The sequence below is a fragment of the Pseudoliparis swirei genome, chromosome 8 (assembly GCF_029220125.1).
Source record: "Pseudoliparis swirei isolate HS2019 ecotype Mariana Trench chromosome 8, NWPU_hadal_v1, whole genome shotgun sequence".
Classification (NCBI taxonomy): domain Eukaryota; kingdom Metazoa; phylum Chordata; class Actinopteri; order Perciformes; family Liparidae; genus Pseudoliparis; species Pseudoliparis swirei.
Window position 1 is genome coordinate 15,486,687 of NC_079395.1, and position 16,194 is coordinate 15,502,880.

A 16,194-nucleotide genomic window follows, 5' to 3' on the forward strand; every position below is an offset into this window, starting at 1 on the left:
GGTTGAAATGACGCACAAAACGCGGCAACAATGCCATAAGCTGTGCGGGGACGATAACGCGACAACGGAGGATAAAAAGGATCGACGCGTTCTTCTGCCGCTGCCGTCTGTTCAATGCCGCGACAGCGAGGGGAAGAAGTGCTCTCGCCTGCTCACTCAGGATTGTATTCAATTACCAAATAAACAGCTCAATGGCGGAGAACCGCAAAGCGAGGTTTATTGTAAAGCCTGTGCCGCATTACGTCTGATTACCTTCGCATTGAAAATGCGGAAGGTTATGTTTTGATCGCCGCGTATTTATTTATTTATTTGTATGCGTGTTATTCGCATAACAAAAAAAGTTTTAAACCGAATCGCATGAAATTTGGTGGGATGTTTGGTTATTATCCGGGGACCATTTGATTAGATTTTGGGATCAATCGGGTCAAAGGTCAAGGTCATGGATAGGTCCAAATCTTCTTTTTACCATAGCACGGTCAATTTGATAAGATAAGATAAGATATATACTTTTATTAATCCCCAAGGGGAAATGTATTCTCTTCATTTAACCCATCCTTAGTTATTAAGGAGCAGTGGGCTGCAGTGATGTGCCCGGGAAGCAACTGGGGGTTCAGTGCCTTGCTCAAGGACACTTCGACTTGCTACTAATGGGGAGAGCCGGGATCGAACCGACAACCTTGGGGTTGCAGGACGACCCCCTTACCCCACTGAGCTACAGCCGCCCCTTTTGTATCCAATTTGCATGCAACTAATGCCAAAATGTTCATAATTCAATGCCCAATCTTGTGATATGCGAAGGTATGCGCTCTACCGAGTGCCCGTTCTACACTCAAAAAAGTGGGACTGAGCTCAATTAATATTTACTCAAGAAATACTAGTAACCTTTACATAAAAAATATGTGTGTGTGGAGTTTGGCATATTATTATGTTGATTTAATACAATTTGAATTATTTATCAATTGCATTTTACTCATTTTTGTTTGAATAATATCAGCTCAAAATCATTGAGTAGAATTTAATCATATTTTATGAGTAAAGTCAACAATGTCGAAAAATTAATAAATTCTACTCAATGGAAACTCTTCAGTTTTAAACGCGGTACACTTCCGCCCAAGGAATTTGCGCCACACCTTACTTTCCGGTACATAAAGCTGGATTTATTCTTAGCAAACTAGGTTACCGGTAACTTACTCTGAACAACAAACCTGCTCCGGTTCAGGGTAGCTTTCAGGATTGATTAAATAAAATTATATTCAAAACTCGGTGAAATTACAGACATTATCTGTAAATTAACAACCCAACTGTTAATTTAAGTATTATGCTAATAATAAAAAATAAAAATGTTGCCCATTTTGTAAAGAAAATGACTATTATTAATACAGTCATTTTTACAGTTTTCTTAAATGACATACAAATTCACTTTTTCATTACAATAAACATATTGCAGTTTTTAAGAGTACAAAGTAGAAGAAATAATGATAAGTTTTGATACTTGTTCTTTAGAGGAGCATTATAGGGCGACCGTGAGTATTTGCTGTTGTGTCCAGTGTCCAATATTTGTAATCAGAACTGATAATGAATGAATTAAAATAAATTCTGAAACACTAACATCTTTTTAAACACACACATGCATACACACATACACACACACACAAACACACTACTCTGCCAACTGACCCTTAACCTCCTATTTGTCTTACATATTATATTTACCTAAATATAATACATTGAGGTCATGGGGTGAAATCGCCTCAAAATCTTGACGAGGAAAATCCTTAAAACCAGTCTTTTAGTTAATTTTTCCACCAACTCAGATATGTGGATCATCTTCAGATTTAAAGAGGGACATCTGAATATGAATACCCTAAAGTTTGGGACTGATAGCTGCAAATTAAGGGCCGCCAAAAAGGTCCAAAGGGTCAAATTGGGCCTTATTCTCTTATAATCGCATATTTTTTGACAAGTGTAAAAATTGTCATAATCTCCTTAATATTAGTCCTGGATATCCAAGATTGAACACAAACACTCAAGACAGGGCCTACAATGAGGTGATGGGGTGAAATTTCCCCCAAAACACCCACAATAGTTAATTGGCTGTCTGAAATCCAGGACTTGAAGAGGGTGTGTGGCTTTGTAAATCTGAGACCCTGTTAAGAGTTTGGGCTGATTTTAGCTTCTTTTTTTCTCAACATGTCAGAGCTTACCTTTCTTTTCCAGGTTGTAACTACTCCCAAATGGGGCCCAACCGGCTGGCAATATATAGCACTTAGTATCCCTGCTTGGTAGTGGTTTAAAAACCGAGAAGACAAAAAATGCACTCCTTTGAAGGTTCACAAGTCCTCAAATGTTTGTAATATATGACAAATCTCAGTTATGATGTTCTACCAGTCTGTTGGACCAGTGCTCTGGACTTCTCCGTACTCTGCTGGGGAGCAGCATTGTAACTGGAGAAACCAACCGACTCACTAAACTGGTGTGGAAGGCCGGCTCCATCATTGGCAAAGAGGACTATCCGGAACAGGTGGAGAGGAGGACATGAAGAAATGTTTGTCCATATTGGAGAACCGGACCACCCTCTCCACCACCTACTGCAGGGACAGCGGAGCACGTTCTCCAACAGACTGCTTTAGCTCTGCTTCACAAGGACAAACAGGAGAACATTCCTGATACAGGAGAACATTCTTGATAGAGGAGAAACTTCCAGATACAGGAGAACCTTCCTGGCAACTATTAGACTTTACAATAAATCACCTCTGGCCAGATCCTCCTCAAATTGAACAACATCAATGAACATTGCACCACTTTCACTTTATATACACTTAGATACACTGTATTTACTTTCATTTTTTTATTATTTTTTATTTCCTTTATTATTTAACTTCTTAAATGTAATATATCCTGTCCTACTATTTTATTGTATTATTCTAAGAATCTAGTTACTAGAGAAGAAAACAGCACAGACAGAGACAGACAGACAGCCCGTCCAACAGAGAGAGAGAGAGAGAGAGAGAGAGAGAGAGAGAGAGAGAGAGAGAGAGAGAGAGAGAGAGAGAGAGAGAGAGAGAGAGAGAGAGAGAGAGAGTTCAAAGGAGAGGCCAGGTGGCAGTGATCAGACTGATCACAGCAATCAACACAAAAAAAGCAGATTGAACTGTTGAACCCGGTTTCGCGCCTCTTCTCCGCAGTTTGAGCGGCGCGCTGCTCTCCGGCTTCAGTGACTCACGAAACGCCACAGAGGGAACGACAGCCTCCTGACATGACAGCTCTTCTTGAGGTAAGAATGCCAACTTAATTTAATTTCAGAGAGTAACGTTGTATTGAACGGGCAACGTTAGTGACACTGAGGTTTCTACTCGGCTCTCTGGTGAGGGGTTGAGCTAGCCTCGTGTGAGCTAGCGGGTAGCTACTTTTGAATTCGAGGCATGGTGTTCTGCATTTCTGTGTCGCCTTGGGCGTCAAGAGTAAGTTAACTTAGCTATCTGATGGTTAAGTGTTTTCACGTTTCTTTAACATCGTCGATGTAACGTAGGTTGTCGATTTCTGTGTTGAACGAGCTAACATTAGCTTACTTTACATATGTTAGCTGAGGTAATGTTTAGCCAACGCTCGTGTTATAGGTTCATTAGTGGCAGGTGGGTTAAGACACCTGAGGGGTCACGTGCTACACACTTCATCTAATAACCACGATTTTATTGAAGTGCTTTGAAACTGGTTCCACGCAGACATGTATAGACAAGCTCACATATACCGGAGCGGTCAGTCCGGATAGTCACGTGACCAGACACGTTATTGTACAGGTCTGTTCACGTGACGTCGGGACTCTGTTCACGTGACGCTCTTAACGTGATGCTGTTGACGTGGTCGGGACTCTGTTCACGTGACTGTTGTTAACATGACGCTTATAACTGCGCTGTGGCGGACATGACGGCTCACAGCTCCTCAGAAGCTCCGTGCACCGTGAGCTGTCCAGTGAGGGGATGGTTTCATGATCAAATCTTCATTTACTGTCCACATTATCAGATGAGGACGTCACCAAAGAGTGTCCTTTGAGTCAATGTTTACATTTATGTACAGATAATTAAGAACAATTAGTTAATTGTAAAATGCTAATTATTTTCTCCTGCCACCTTTCAGACATTATAATCCAACTTGGATGGAAAAACTTCGTGACCTTAATGACACCCAGCAACACGGTGAGATTATAATCCATTTAAATGCCAGAAGCAAGCAATTATTTGTTTTTAAGATGTTTTTTTCTTTATTTGTGTTAGAGCTAGAGAGACACACAAGCACCACAGGGGAGGATCTGCAGCAAAGGGCCCACCGGAAATCAAACCTTGGCCGCCATGATGACGACATGTGGCACTTGAGTGTGAATCTAGCCTTTTCATTTTTATTTACAACATTAGCATTGAAAAGAGCAAAAGTTGATGCTTGAGATGATTTTGTTTTTACTGAAGAGGATGTATGTCCTCCCTTTGTCCTTTATCCCCTTACTCTTTCTTTTTAGGTGTGATTACGACTACCAGCATGGACCTCAACACCTTCTTTGCTGTTCCACTAGTGTGACCCATGATCGGATACAAGTTGTCAAGGATAAACGGGAGTAAGTTGTTTTAAGTTCAGTGTCTTAATTTAACAACAGAATACATTTTTATTGTTCGAACCACCTAGTCATGTTGTAAATGCTATTTAAAGTTATATTATTGTTAATCTTTTCTGTTTTGTCTTTTTTCTGGCTGTAGAGAGAATCATGTCAGCCCACAGACAACCGGTTGACCTGTGAGTCTTCAAGCAGTAATGATGACTACTCCTGCCTTAAGTTCCAGTTTCCTGAACATCATGTCGGCATGAGATTCTGTCCCCACCTGTCTTCAGTCTGGACCCATGAGTTTTTTTTTTTTACAGTGCGTTTACAGTCACATGTTTTTTTTCGAGGCTTTGTCTGAGTTTCAGTGCTGCAGTTATTTACCATTCAGGGTTGTTCAGAAACATCCAATTTGTCATTCTCATTTGAAGGGCTTGCTGCTGTGATTCTTTTGTGTACACCAGGATTTCTTTGTATTTTGGCATTTTACACAAATGTTTTTGAAAGATGGTCAACAAAGTTGCACAAATAAATGTTTAACTGCTGTTGTCCTAAATGTGGTAATTTGTTAACTGTTCCTCAATACATTCTTGCAAAAAGAAGGCATGATATTAAGTAGATTCTACATTTAAAAAAAATATGCGAACAAAGTGACAATCAATAACATTACATAGATTTTAAGTCATGTGGTACCAATTATAAGTTGATTTGCAAAATGTATTTATGTAAAGATAAATAACAATTTCAGTTTAAATGTGTTGAATTAAGTAACATTCTTCCAAGTTGAGTTGTAACTGATTTTATTTATTGAATCCAAATCAGTATTATCCAGATATTTAGTAAATGGAAATCAATTTCATCCACATAATTAGTAAATCTAAATTACTTTTTCACAGCTATTTGGTATATCTAAATTACTTTTTTTTGAAAACCTAGTAAATATTAATCATTTTCACCAATAAAATTAGTAAATATAAATTGGTATCTGGATATTTAGTAAATGGAAATCAATTTCTTCCACATAATTAGTAAATCTAAATTACTTTTTCACAGCTATTTGGTATATCTAAATTACTTTCTTTTGAATACCTAGTAAATATTAATCATTTCCCCTGTATAATTGATTTGGATTTACTCAACATTTGCCATATTATTAGTAAATCCAACATATTTGTAATTAATATTTTGTTTAAATTTGCTTAACTAAATCAATAGTTTTTAATCAAAGATGAAGTATTAAATTCTATTCAATTATATTAATTGTCACTTTGTTGCCTTAATTTTATTGAGTAGACAATGGTCAAACTTTTCTGAGTGTAGTTGACATTATGGTATCGGCCTGCGTTCTCTTTAGATTGAAAAACTTGACTGTAACGCTAAGTGGGTTTTTACACATGCTCAAAAAAATGCTTGTTTGTTGTTGCTCGTTCGTATTAATTTGATGTTAAATGTGAAGGAATACAACGGATATTTAAATCACTTGTTGGGGGAGGGGTGCCACATCAGACTCTGCATCTACTTTATATAAAGTAAAACTCATATTTATACCAATAGATGCCATTTATACACACATGTATACATCAACACAGCATCAGGTTCATGTGCTCAGCGAGTCTTACACAAGAATACATTTATCTCTCAAATGGGTTATTTTCGGTCTTTCCCTGAAACTACCAAAATATCGTAACTTATAGAAATGAACAGCTTGTCCCAGAAGTGCAGGATCGGTGGGTCCAGCATTATGGACTGGGGTCAGCTCCGGTCACACTGGTTAGACATAGATCATTGGTCCTGCGAGAGGTGACGTCGTCAGACTGTGATTATTGATCCAGCCACAAACTGCGGGGACCGATTGTTGAGCCTTTCATTACTGATCAAGCTGAGGAGAGACTTTAATCACTGAAACCATAAAAAGACTTTCGGCCATTGAACTGAAACACTAACACTCCGATTGGTCAAGTCCCTTGACAACCATTTTATGAGAACAGGCGCCTTAAGGCTGGTGGATTTACTACATGTCCACGTACTATATAATAATCATCCTGAAAGGTGGATTCAACAAAAAAATAAGGGTGATTATTTTCTCTTAACATTTACTGACATTTTACCCTCGGGGTCAATTTGACCCCAGCAATTAAAACCTCCAGAAAATTATTAGAATTAATATTGTTTCCCAAGTTTAAGTGTGAGGTACTTTATGTCTGTTTGTTGACTACCTAAATAGCCCTTTAAATATAGAAAAAAGTTGATATTTCTTATATGTTTGACACAGTGAAAAACAGCATGGGGTCAAATTGACCCGAAAGGTAACAGGAGGGTTAAATAAAACTAGCCCTCACCTGAACTTATCTAGAAATGTTATTCATTAGCTTTGAGACGCACCTTGGCTCAGCGACGAGCTGCAGATGAGCTGTAAAGCCCTGGTGAGCCTGAAGCAGCGCTGCTCTGGTCATTCCACAGTCCAGACAGACGACTATGGATTATCCGGCTCTCTCCATTCGAGCCCCGGCCGACGCTTTGAACAACCGTACCCATCAGATCAAGCTAAACTCTTTAAAAAAATACTTAGAGTACACATTTGTCCACCTGCAGTGTGCTGGTCTGCATCTGTTTTGTGTTTCTTTTTCGGGCTGCCTTGTGATACATAGTACATATTTTAACATGAATAGATGAACAAATATAGAAAGAGACAACGCCGAGCGTGTCGAGCTTTGAGATTATCAAGTTGTCTCTTGTAGTAATGAAAAAAAACATAGAAGAAACAATACCGTGTATTTCTAAAAGCTATAAGACTATTACCATACATTATTTATTGCACCTGAACATAATCACGGGACAGAAAACCACTCCGGCATCAGGATCATAATTTAAAGAAAGGTTCAGCTTTTAAAGAGCTGGGGTCAGCCTGTTAAGACATCCAGTATCGACTGCGCTAACACAGGGTCAGATTAGAGGCCGGCCCAGTCAGATTGAATGGGTCATCTCTGATCCAGGACATCGGATCGTGGGGCCATGAGGTCCGTGAATAGCGCGGTGAGGGGGAGATGCAAAGGTCCAGTTCATTTGCGGCGAGCCTCTCAAAGCAACAGAATGCTATGCGTTTCAGCAACGTGGTCATAAATAGAATGAAATCTCAGGCGCATGGGAAAAGATATGAATATCTATTTGTAGAGTACAGCTTTTGTTTCCAAGCGTTAATTAGGCATTCATGTATTATTTGTTTGGCTTTAACTAGGTCAAGGAAATGTGTGGAAATAGTGGATGATGTGGTTTGGTTGCGAGGTATTAAGGTCTTCTTCAGTTCCACCGGGTTACTCCTTAATGTCGGTACTCTAAAGATGGTGGAAGTTCAATCTGGGCCAAGACACGTCAGATCTGAACATTCACCAAGCCTTTCAAAGGGCTGCTGAACAACTTCAGTCAAAGGGTTTTATTCACACCGTTTCCCAAATGCCGAATCCATCTGGACGCTGAATTTCTAAAGCCTGTCCAACACTGGAGATGTGTGATGGGATGCATGGGGACAGGTTTGTGCTGCACACCTCTCTCCCCAGGATCGAGGAGCCGTTTGGACTGCAGCCATAATCAGGACGGACACCGGCACTAATCCCCATTGATTAGAAAGCTCAACTCAAAGGCTTCCACCTCTCCAGCTGCTCCTTTCCCCGCCCCTCTTGGTCCCGACGCCTCCGCGTGGACCTTCCTCTCGCGTTCCCGTCATCCACATGCGTGGCCCCATCCCTTGCAGCTGTGTCAATAGCGACTGCGTGATGCCATTCTGCTAATAACCGGATGCTGAGCTCAATCATAACACGTCGGGTTAAAATATTCTGCTCCGTTCAGACAAATGTCCGTCTGCGTGTTCGGACCGGTTCAGCAGCCGAGTAGATTACAGATCCCCCCCCCCCCTTTAATGACTGCAGGAGTCATAAAACGGTTTAATCAGTTGAAAGGTTAACATTAAAATAACAACAAATTGGCTGTCCCCGCCTCTCTTTCTCTGTTTTGCTTCCCGTCCTTCTCCATCTTCCTATTACCTGCAATGACCTTTTCTTCAGGTTTTCCATCCAGGCGATGAATATGTTATATATCCCTAAACAGCTTCCCTCGTTCATTCGATTCTCAATTCTCTTCCACACACACCGCTGCAGTAGGGTGTGTGTTCTCTTCGGTGTTAACCTCGTAGAGGTGAGATCAAACCACTGATAAAGTCAATCTCAGAGCCTGCAGCTAAATGGAGAGGTTAATAAGGAAGAGCAGCATGCAGAAAGAAAGAAAATGCTGCATACTTCAAAGCAGAGCGCAGCAAAGACTATGTGGGAAGCAATGGCCATGGAGCATGAACTCATCAGAGAGCTCCTCACCGTCTTCATTATCCAGAGAAAATAGTGTTATTGAGTTTCGGTGCTCGGGGACGCACCTTGAGGACAGCCTTGATAATCAATGCTTCAAAATTGAAATCTGATTGAATATATTACCAATTTGGTGTGTAAATAAACAGAGTATAGGTCGTGTACCTGTTTTGTTAAAACCCAGGGGCTGAAAATGTAATGAAGTGATAAAATATACCCCAGTTGTGAACCCATGCTTAATTAGGCAGAGGAGTGTGGCGTACTCCCAAATCAGCGAGCGCCAATGAGATGCACGTTGTCGAGGCCGTCGCACACTTTCCAAGAAGCATCGTACATTCGAGTTGAAGTCGCTCTTGCATTTTGCACACTGTCTATATTTGGTGTTTTTATATTTAGTTTAATTGTCATTAGTATTGTGTATTGTGTATGCATATATGTTGTATATATACATATATATTTTATTTTATATTTTGCTTTGTATGCTTCTATATCTTTCATCCCTGTTTTTATATTTTATTTTTTATTTTTTATTCATGTGTGTTTGGTTTATTGGTGCTGCTACTGCCACGACAAATTTCCCCTTGGGGATTAATAAAGTATATATCTATCTATCTATCTATCTCTTTGCAGTGAACAAGAAGACGGATATGTCGTAAAAAGACGAAATTGAAGAAAAGAACCAGAATTGCACGAGACGGAGATGAGATCTCACGGATCTCCTGAGAAAGACTAAACGTCTGATTGATTACATGCTTTCCGATGCACGTTGGCACTATAGGTGACGTTTAATCTCAGTTTACTGAAACAATCCTTTTCAAGGCTGCGCATAAACACTCAAGTCTACATTCCTGCGTTTGAACAGTATCAGCGCCAGTTGCTTTACAGTCAGTCAGTTTGATTCTAAACTGTAATCCCTGTCGAGCGAAAGACAGAAAGACAGATAGAGACGTGTGTGTGTGAGTGTGTGTTTGTGTATGTGTGCGCCCATGTGACAGGAAAGTGACAATCCATTTGTGTTCCTATTAGAGCAGCAGTTACGGTGATGAATACATACATGACGTTTAGCCCAAGATGAGGGCTAATTGTCTGATTAGATGTGCTTCATGTTGATCGATGCACAATAAGCCCGCGCACATAAAGCAGTCATCAAGGGACATTAGACCATTAAATTGAACATTACTTTATAGCTAGAGGGAAAAATATGGATGTTCATCAATGCGTCTCATGTGTGTGTGTGTGTGTGTGTGTGTGTGTGTGTGTGTGTGTGTGTGTGTGTGTGTGTGTGAACACGCTGTACCTTTTTCCGTGAGCACTTTGTTCTCGTGTTGCCCGTCTCTCTCTCCCACACGTGTTCTGGAGAGGGGACTGATCAAATTAGTATTACAGCAATTAAACATTTGAACTGTTTCCTCACTTACGAAACAATACAATTCCCTGGAAAGAATCAGAAATGCAAATTGCTTTTCAATTCAATTCAACGTTGTTATTCCACGCAGTCAATTAGATTTGTGGACAGGTAAAAGCTTGGTTGGAGGTAAAGAGCCTCTGACATGGCAGAAGTGTTTGGCAATTGCTCCCATACAATACACACAGTAAGATCTCGACAAAGTGCCAGTGGAAACACACATGTAAGCCTTTTCAAGTCTCCTTTCCTAAAGCTTGGCACTGTGCATGAGCTAAAGCACCGAGATGTTACGGATAATTAGCAACGTAAGTCAGTATTTATATGCAAAGGGGGAATAAAAGCCTCTGATGCCTTTCATATAACCATACAGGAACAATGAGGCCTTTCAGGAAAACACAACCAACACACACACACACACACACACACACATATGCACCTACACTACCGTTCAAAAGTTTGGGGTCATCCAGACAATTTTGTGTCTTCCATGAAAACTCACTTTTATTTATCAAATGAATTGAAAATTGAATAGAAAATATAGTCAAGACATTGACAAGGTTAGAAATAATGATTAATATTTGAAGTATTAATTTTGTTCTTCAAACTTCAAGCTCAAAGGAAGGCCAGTTGTATAGCTTATATCACCAGCATAACTGTTTTCAGCTGTGCTAACATAATGTCACAAGGGTTTTCTAATCAGATATTAGTCTTCTAAGGCGATTAGCAAACACAATGTACCATTAGAACACTGGAGTGATAGTTGATGGAAATGGGCCTCTATACACCGATGGAGATATTTCATTAGAAACCAGACGTTTCCACCTAGAATAGTCATTTACCACATTAACAATGTATAGAGTGTATTTTTGATTAATGTTATCTTTATTGAAAAAACAGTGCTTTTCTTTGAAAAATAAAGACATTTCTAAGTGACCCCAAACTTTTGAACGGTAGTGTATATACACGCATATGTTGGCACACCCTGCTGAGAAAGAACAGGACATATAGAGGCTCTTCTATCAACATAGAAAGAGGAATAAGTAGGCATTGCTCTCGCCTTCTGGTTGGCTGCTGAGTTGTTTGTTGTTGTTTCTGTTGTCGCAGCACACCTCTTGAGGTGCGCACACTCAAACACACACATACACGCACATGCACAAGTACGCCCTAGCGAACACAAAGCCCCGTTTGCTCTCCACGGTGTCTCTCTCACCCTTTGAGAGTGTAAACGTCACGCTCCGCTGGCCAGGGGACCAGCTCAGAGAAAGGGGTGGGTTTCTCTCAGCAAAAAGAAAAAGAAGGTTGATGATATAATCAAGGGAACGAGGCTCAACTCTTAGTTCTTTGAACATCGTTCAAGGGAAAGACGCGCATCGCCGTCCTCGTCGTGAGGGAAATCAACATGCAAATTCACATTTGAGTATCGTTTCCTCGCCCCAAATATGTATATCACATCGTATATGCAGAATGCATATCACGTATGTATATGCTCATTACACATTGATACAATCAGAATATGTATTGACACGCCTCTAAAAAATCATCAGTTTAGCACTCACCGCCACCTCCGACATCTACGAGACCCGCAATCAGTGCAAAGGTCTGGGAACACTGCAGGACCCTCCGCATGCTGCGAAAGCCGTCTTCATAACTCTCGGGAGCAGCAAAGCTCAGGGCCATTACCACGGAGCGATCCCTTCTCCCCGGCAGCACTTACTGCAGAATCATCCAATTACCAAATGGCTCCCCAATTCTGCATCGACACTTTACGAAAGCAAAGCACTCACACTGAGTTTTTAAGCCCCCAACACTTCATTTTCTATTTCGCAAAACACTTTGATCTTGACTTATTTCACCATACATCTCCGGGTGTATGACATGTTTACGGGGATTACGTTGTTTCTTCATATGATGCGTCTTGACTTTTATGCCGTCACGAGCACCCCGAGGCAAACTGACATCTAGGTTGTTTGGCAATAAAGTATTAAATCCTTAAATGTGCCCTTTAAACTAACCGGCAACAGATCTAGCTTTCCATATTCATTATTGGTATATCTGTTTTTTTTATCTATATTTATATTATATTCATATTTCCACCTATTTGCCGAGTCCTTAAATACATAACAGTCCTGTCTATTCTTTACCCTTTATCTCTTCGGCTTTGTTCTCCTGATCCGTGGCTGTTATTTATTCATATAAAAGCACATTAAAAGAGGTGCCGAAACAGAATCAAAGGGAAAAGAAAAAGCAGATTTTGATTGTGAGAAAGAAACTAAGAGCAGTTTCTTATCTGAAGTCTCAAACAGCAGGAGGACTCTTGTGTTCGTGCCTTTTGTCGTGTCATCCAAAGCAGTGACATTTGCCTGTTTTGTCAAGAGGAAAGATAATGTATGAATGTTTTATGATCTACAATAAGGCACAATAACAAAGAGACTTGGCTCAGGTATAAACACTTTTCTGGGTTTGGTGAAAATATATTTCTGGGCTAAACCTGCTTAAACAGATTTATTTACGACAAAATACTAATAAGTAGTCTCCAAGTCCAAGTCACAGGCTTTGTTGACCCCGTCTTCCACCCCCCCCTCGGTGCTAATGACGTCAACCGTAGTCAACACACTCACAATTCACTCTCATATTAAAAAATAATTTTTGAAAAAAATAACCAATGCAAGCATGTATTTTCTCTGTGAGGACAGTCTTGCATTTAACCACACCATTTTCAAATTGAGTGTTTTCTGTGCAAAAGAAAAGACGTTCACAAGCCTTACGGGGACATGCATTCAGAAAGACCAATATGGAGATGCAGAGACGTGGAATGACAAATCTATATGCTACACTAATTCACTCGTGAACTTCACAACAGACAAATCGAAGAATGATATACCAAGCGCATACACAGATAAACACAGGTTTGTTTTTCTTCTTCTGTTGCATCTGTGTGCTGCCCCACTAGGAGAGGAGAACGTTACAGATGATCCTGTTTCCCTCCTCAGACAGCTTCCTAGTTATGAGAACAACAACGATATTATGTTCCTGCAGTCTATTTGCCGGCCCAGCAGCCACGGAGAAATGCTAACATCGGGAAAGAAATCTGAGCATACATAAAGAAAAGTCAACAGAAATGAATGTTTATAATAAATAACTTGCATTCCTCCATGAGTCTATAACCAAACACCAGCAGTTTATGGAGAGTGCTGAGGGGAATACAATACTGATGGAAGTGTATTGTTGATGCACAATGCAACCGATACCTCGGCTCTGGACATCGTCAGATGCTGAGTACCGATCTGATGCCAGTGTTTCATAAGCTGTGTGCCTCGCAGCGCTGGGATCATTCTTTTATGTAGACTTTGTTAAATAAACAAATAAAGTGTTGACCAATTAAAGGTTCATTGGAATTAATTTATTATTTGAAAAATAAATAACAATCCAATTAATCTCTCCCTTTCTCTCTCTCTCTCTATATATATATATATATAATTTATTTAAATTGGATAATGAATAACAATCCAATGAATATATATATATACAGGACTGTCTCAGAAAATTAGAATATTGTGATGAAGTTCTTTATTTTCTGTAATGCAATTAAAAAAACAAAAATGTCATGCATTCTGGATTCATTACAAATCAACTGAAATATTGCAAGCCTTTTATTCTTTTAATATTGCTGATTATGGCTTACAGCTTAAGAAAACTCAAATATCCTATCTCTAAATATTAGAATATCATGAAAAAGTATACTAGTAGGGTATTAAACAAATCACTTGAATTGTCTAATTAACTCGAAACACCTGCAAGGGTTTCCTGAGCCTTGACAAACACTCAGCTGTTATAAATCTTTTTTTTACTTGGTCTGAGGAAATATTAAAATTTTATGAGATAGGATTTTAGAGTTTTCTTAAGCTGTAAGCCATAATCAGCAATATTAAAAGAATAAAAGGCTTGCAATATTTCAGTTGATTTGTAATGAATCCAGAATGCATGACATTTTTGTTTTTTTAATTGCATTACAGAGAATAAAGAACTTTATCACAATATTCTAATTTTCTGAGACAGTCCTGTATATATATAGAGAGAGAGAGAGAGAGAGAGAAAGAATAATTGGAATTAATATATATATATATATATATATATAATTTATTTAAATTGGATAATAAATAACAATCCAATGAATATATATATATATATATATATATATATATATATATATATATATATATATATAGAGAGAGAGAGAGAGAGAGAGAGAGAAAGATTAATTGGAATTAATATATATATATATATATATATATATATATTAATTGGAAGGTCATTTATAATTCAAATTAATTAATACCAATGTACATTCAACTGGTCAAAACATTATACACAGGAATTGTGTATAATGCCTTTAATGCATATTATTGTCCGAAGCCCTAGACCTCAACCGTATTCTATACCAAGCAGCAAGAGCCACTTCATGAATCATATTGGCTTATTGAATTGAGAAAGTATGAAATATCTCAGATGATAGATAGTTGATACTTAGTCCAGACGGCCCACAGCCACGAGAGAATTGTAGCGTGTCTGTGTGTGCATCTGTGCATCCGTGAGAGAGAGAGGAAGAGAGAGAGAGAGAGAGAGAGACTTTAGTTAGACCAGAGAGATCTAGTAATCCATTATGAATTGATTAGTAAAAACTTGATCCATAGAGGCAAATACACACACACACACACACACGGACACTTTATTTCAGTATGGTTGTTTCTAATTTGGTATTATTGTTATTATTGTTATCCATATGAATTTTTTTATGTATCGTTATGCTTTGGCAATACTGTTGTTGCAACATTCATGCCAATAAAGCCAATTGAATGAGTGGGAGAGAGAGAGAGAGAGAGAGAGAGAGAGAGAGAGAGAGAGAGAGAGAGAGAGGTCTAACCATTCATCAGCCGCCACACCAAGACCTCCCTTCGCCCCCTTTTGCACGACTGAAAAATAGGTTTTGGACAATCTTTTTCCTCATGATAGTAGAGGTTGTTTACTGTGTCATCAAACAGGTCTCATCCCATGGCTGCTGCTGGAGCTTTAGAGCAGGAAAAGTTTTATTATTTTTTAAAGTTTTATTTTATTTTATTCTAGTTTCACAGCATCGGAGGCCAAAGGGCAACTGGGAAACTTAAAATGTCCGCGATCATCAAGGGACAGTGAGGGAACACAAAGAAGAACGGAGAGAGAACTTCTTCAGTCCATTTTAAAGTCACCAGCGCATAGACTTGTTCAAATTGGAAACCGAATCTTAAAGCTGTGCCTGGGGTGTGTGAATGTTGGTTAGTCCAGATGGGAAGGGGGAACATCGTATGTTCGTCCCTGCCATCATTGAATGAATGTGTGTGAATGTGTGGATGAGGACAAGTAGCGTTTCCCAAAAAGATGAAGTTTAAAAGAAACTATAAATGTCATCGTGCTCCCATTCGTTGACCTTTACATTTTAACGACAATATAAATCTATGTGATAAAAAGCAAAGTCATTCGTGGATTTTTAAACAAACGTGACGTCCGTTCAGAGTGACTTCAATACTGTGAATGTCTCGAGTTTTAAATGAATCCACGCATCATTATTTACATTTTCAAATGAATTAGAAAACGGCTCCAATGTTTCAGTAAATATAATGACGCTGCTGTTAGTGCAATGAGCTCATATGGGAGGGAGGGCGGCTGAAAATGAGACATTTGTTGTATTTGCAGAACATGAAATACAATTCAGAGTTCACTACCCTAACAGGAGCATGGTGGCAGTCACTAAATACCTGCGTGAATTAAAACTTTAGGGATTTTTTTGGTTTTAAGTTTACCATGTTTAGGAAAAT

General features: G+C 39.1%; 1 protein-coding gene and 1 long non-coding RNA gene across 3 annotated transcripts in view; one reads left to right on the forward strand and one right to left on the reverse strand.

The window, feature by feature from the left end:
* Positions 1–16,194, reverse strand: part of tnr (tenascin R (restrictin, janusin)) — a 179,705-nt gene that overhangs the window by 87,217 nt on the left and 76,294 nt on the right. The window lies entirely within an intron of this gene.
* On the forward strand, positions 3,063–5,133 carry LOC130197841 (uncharacterized). 2 transcript variants are annotated; one of them, XR_008832529.1, is made up of 5 exons: positions 3,063–3,274; positions 4,135–4,193; positions 4,272–4,372; positions 4,511–4,606; positions 4,746–5,133. It is a non-coding gene; the product is annotated as an uncharacterized LOC130197841 (long non-coding RNA). The 2 variants fall into 2 exon arrangements; XR_008832528.1 differs by having other exon boundaries at positions 4,272–4,606.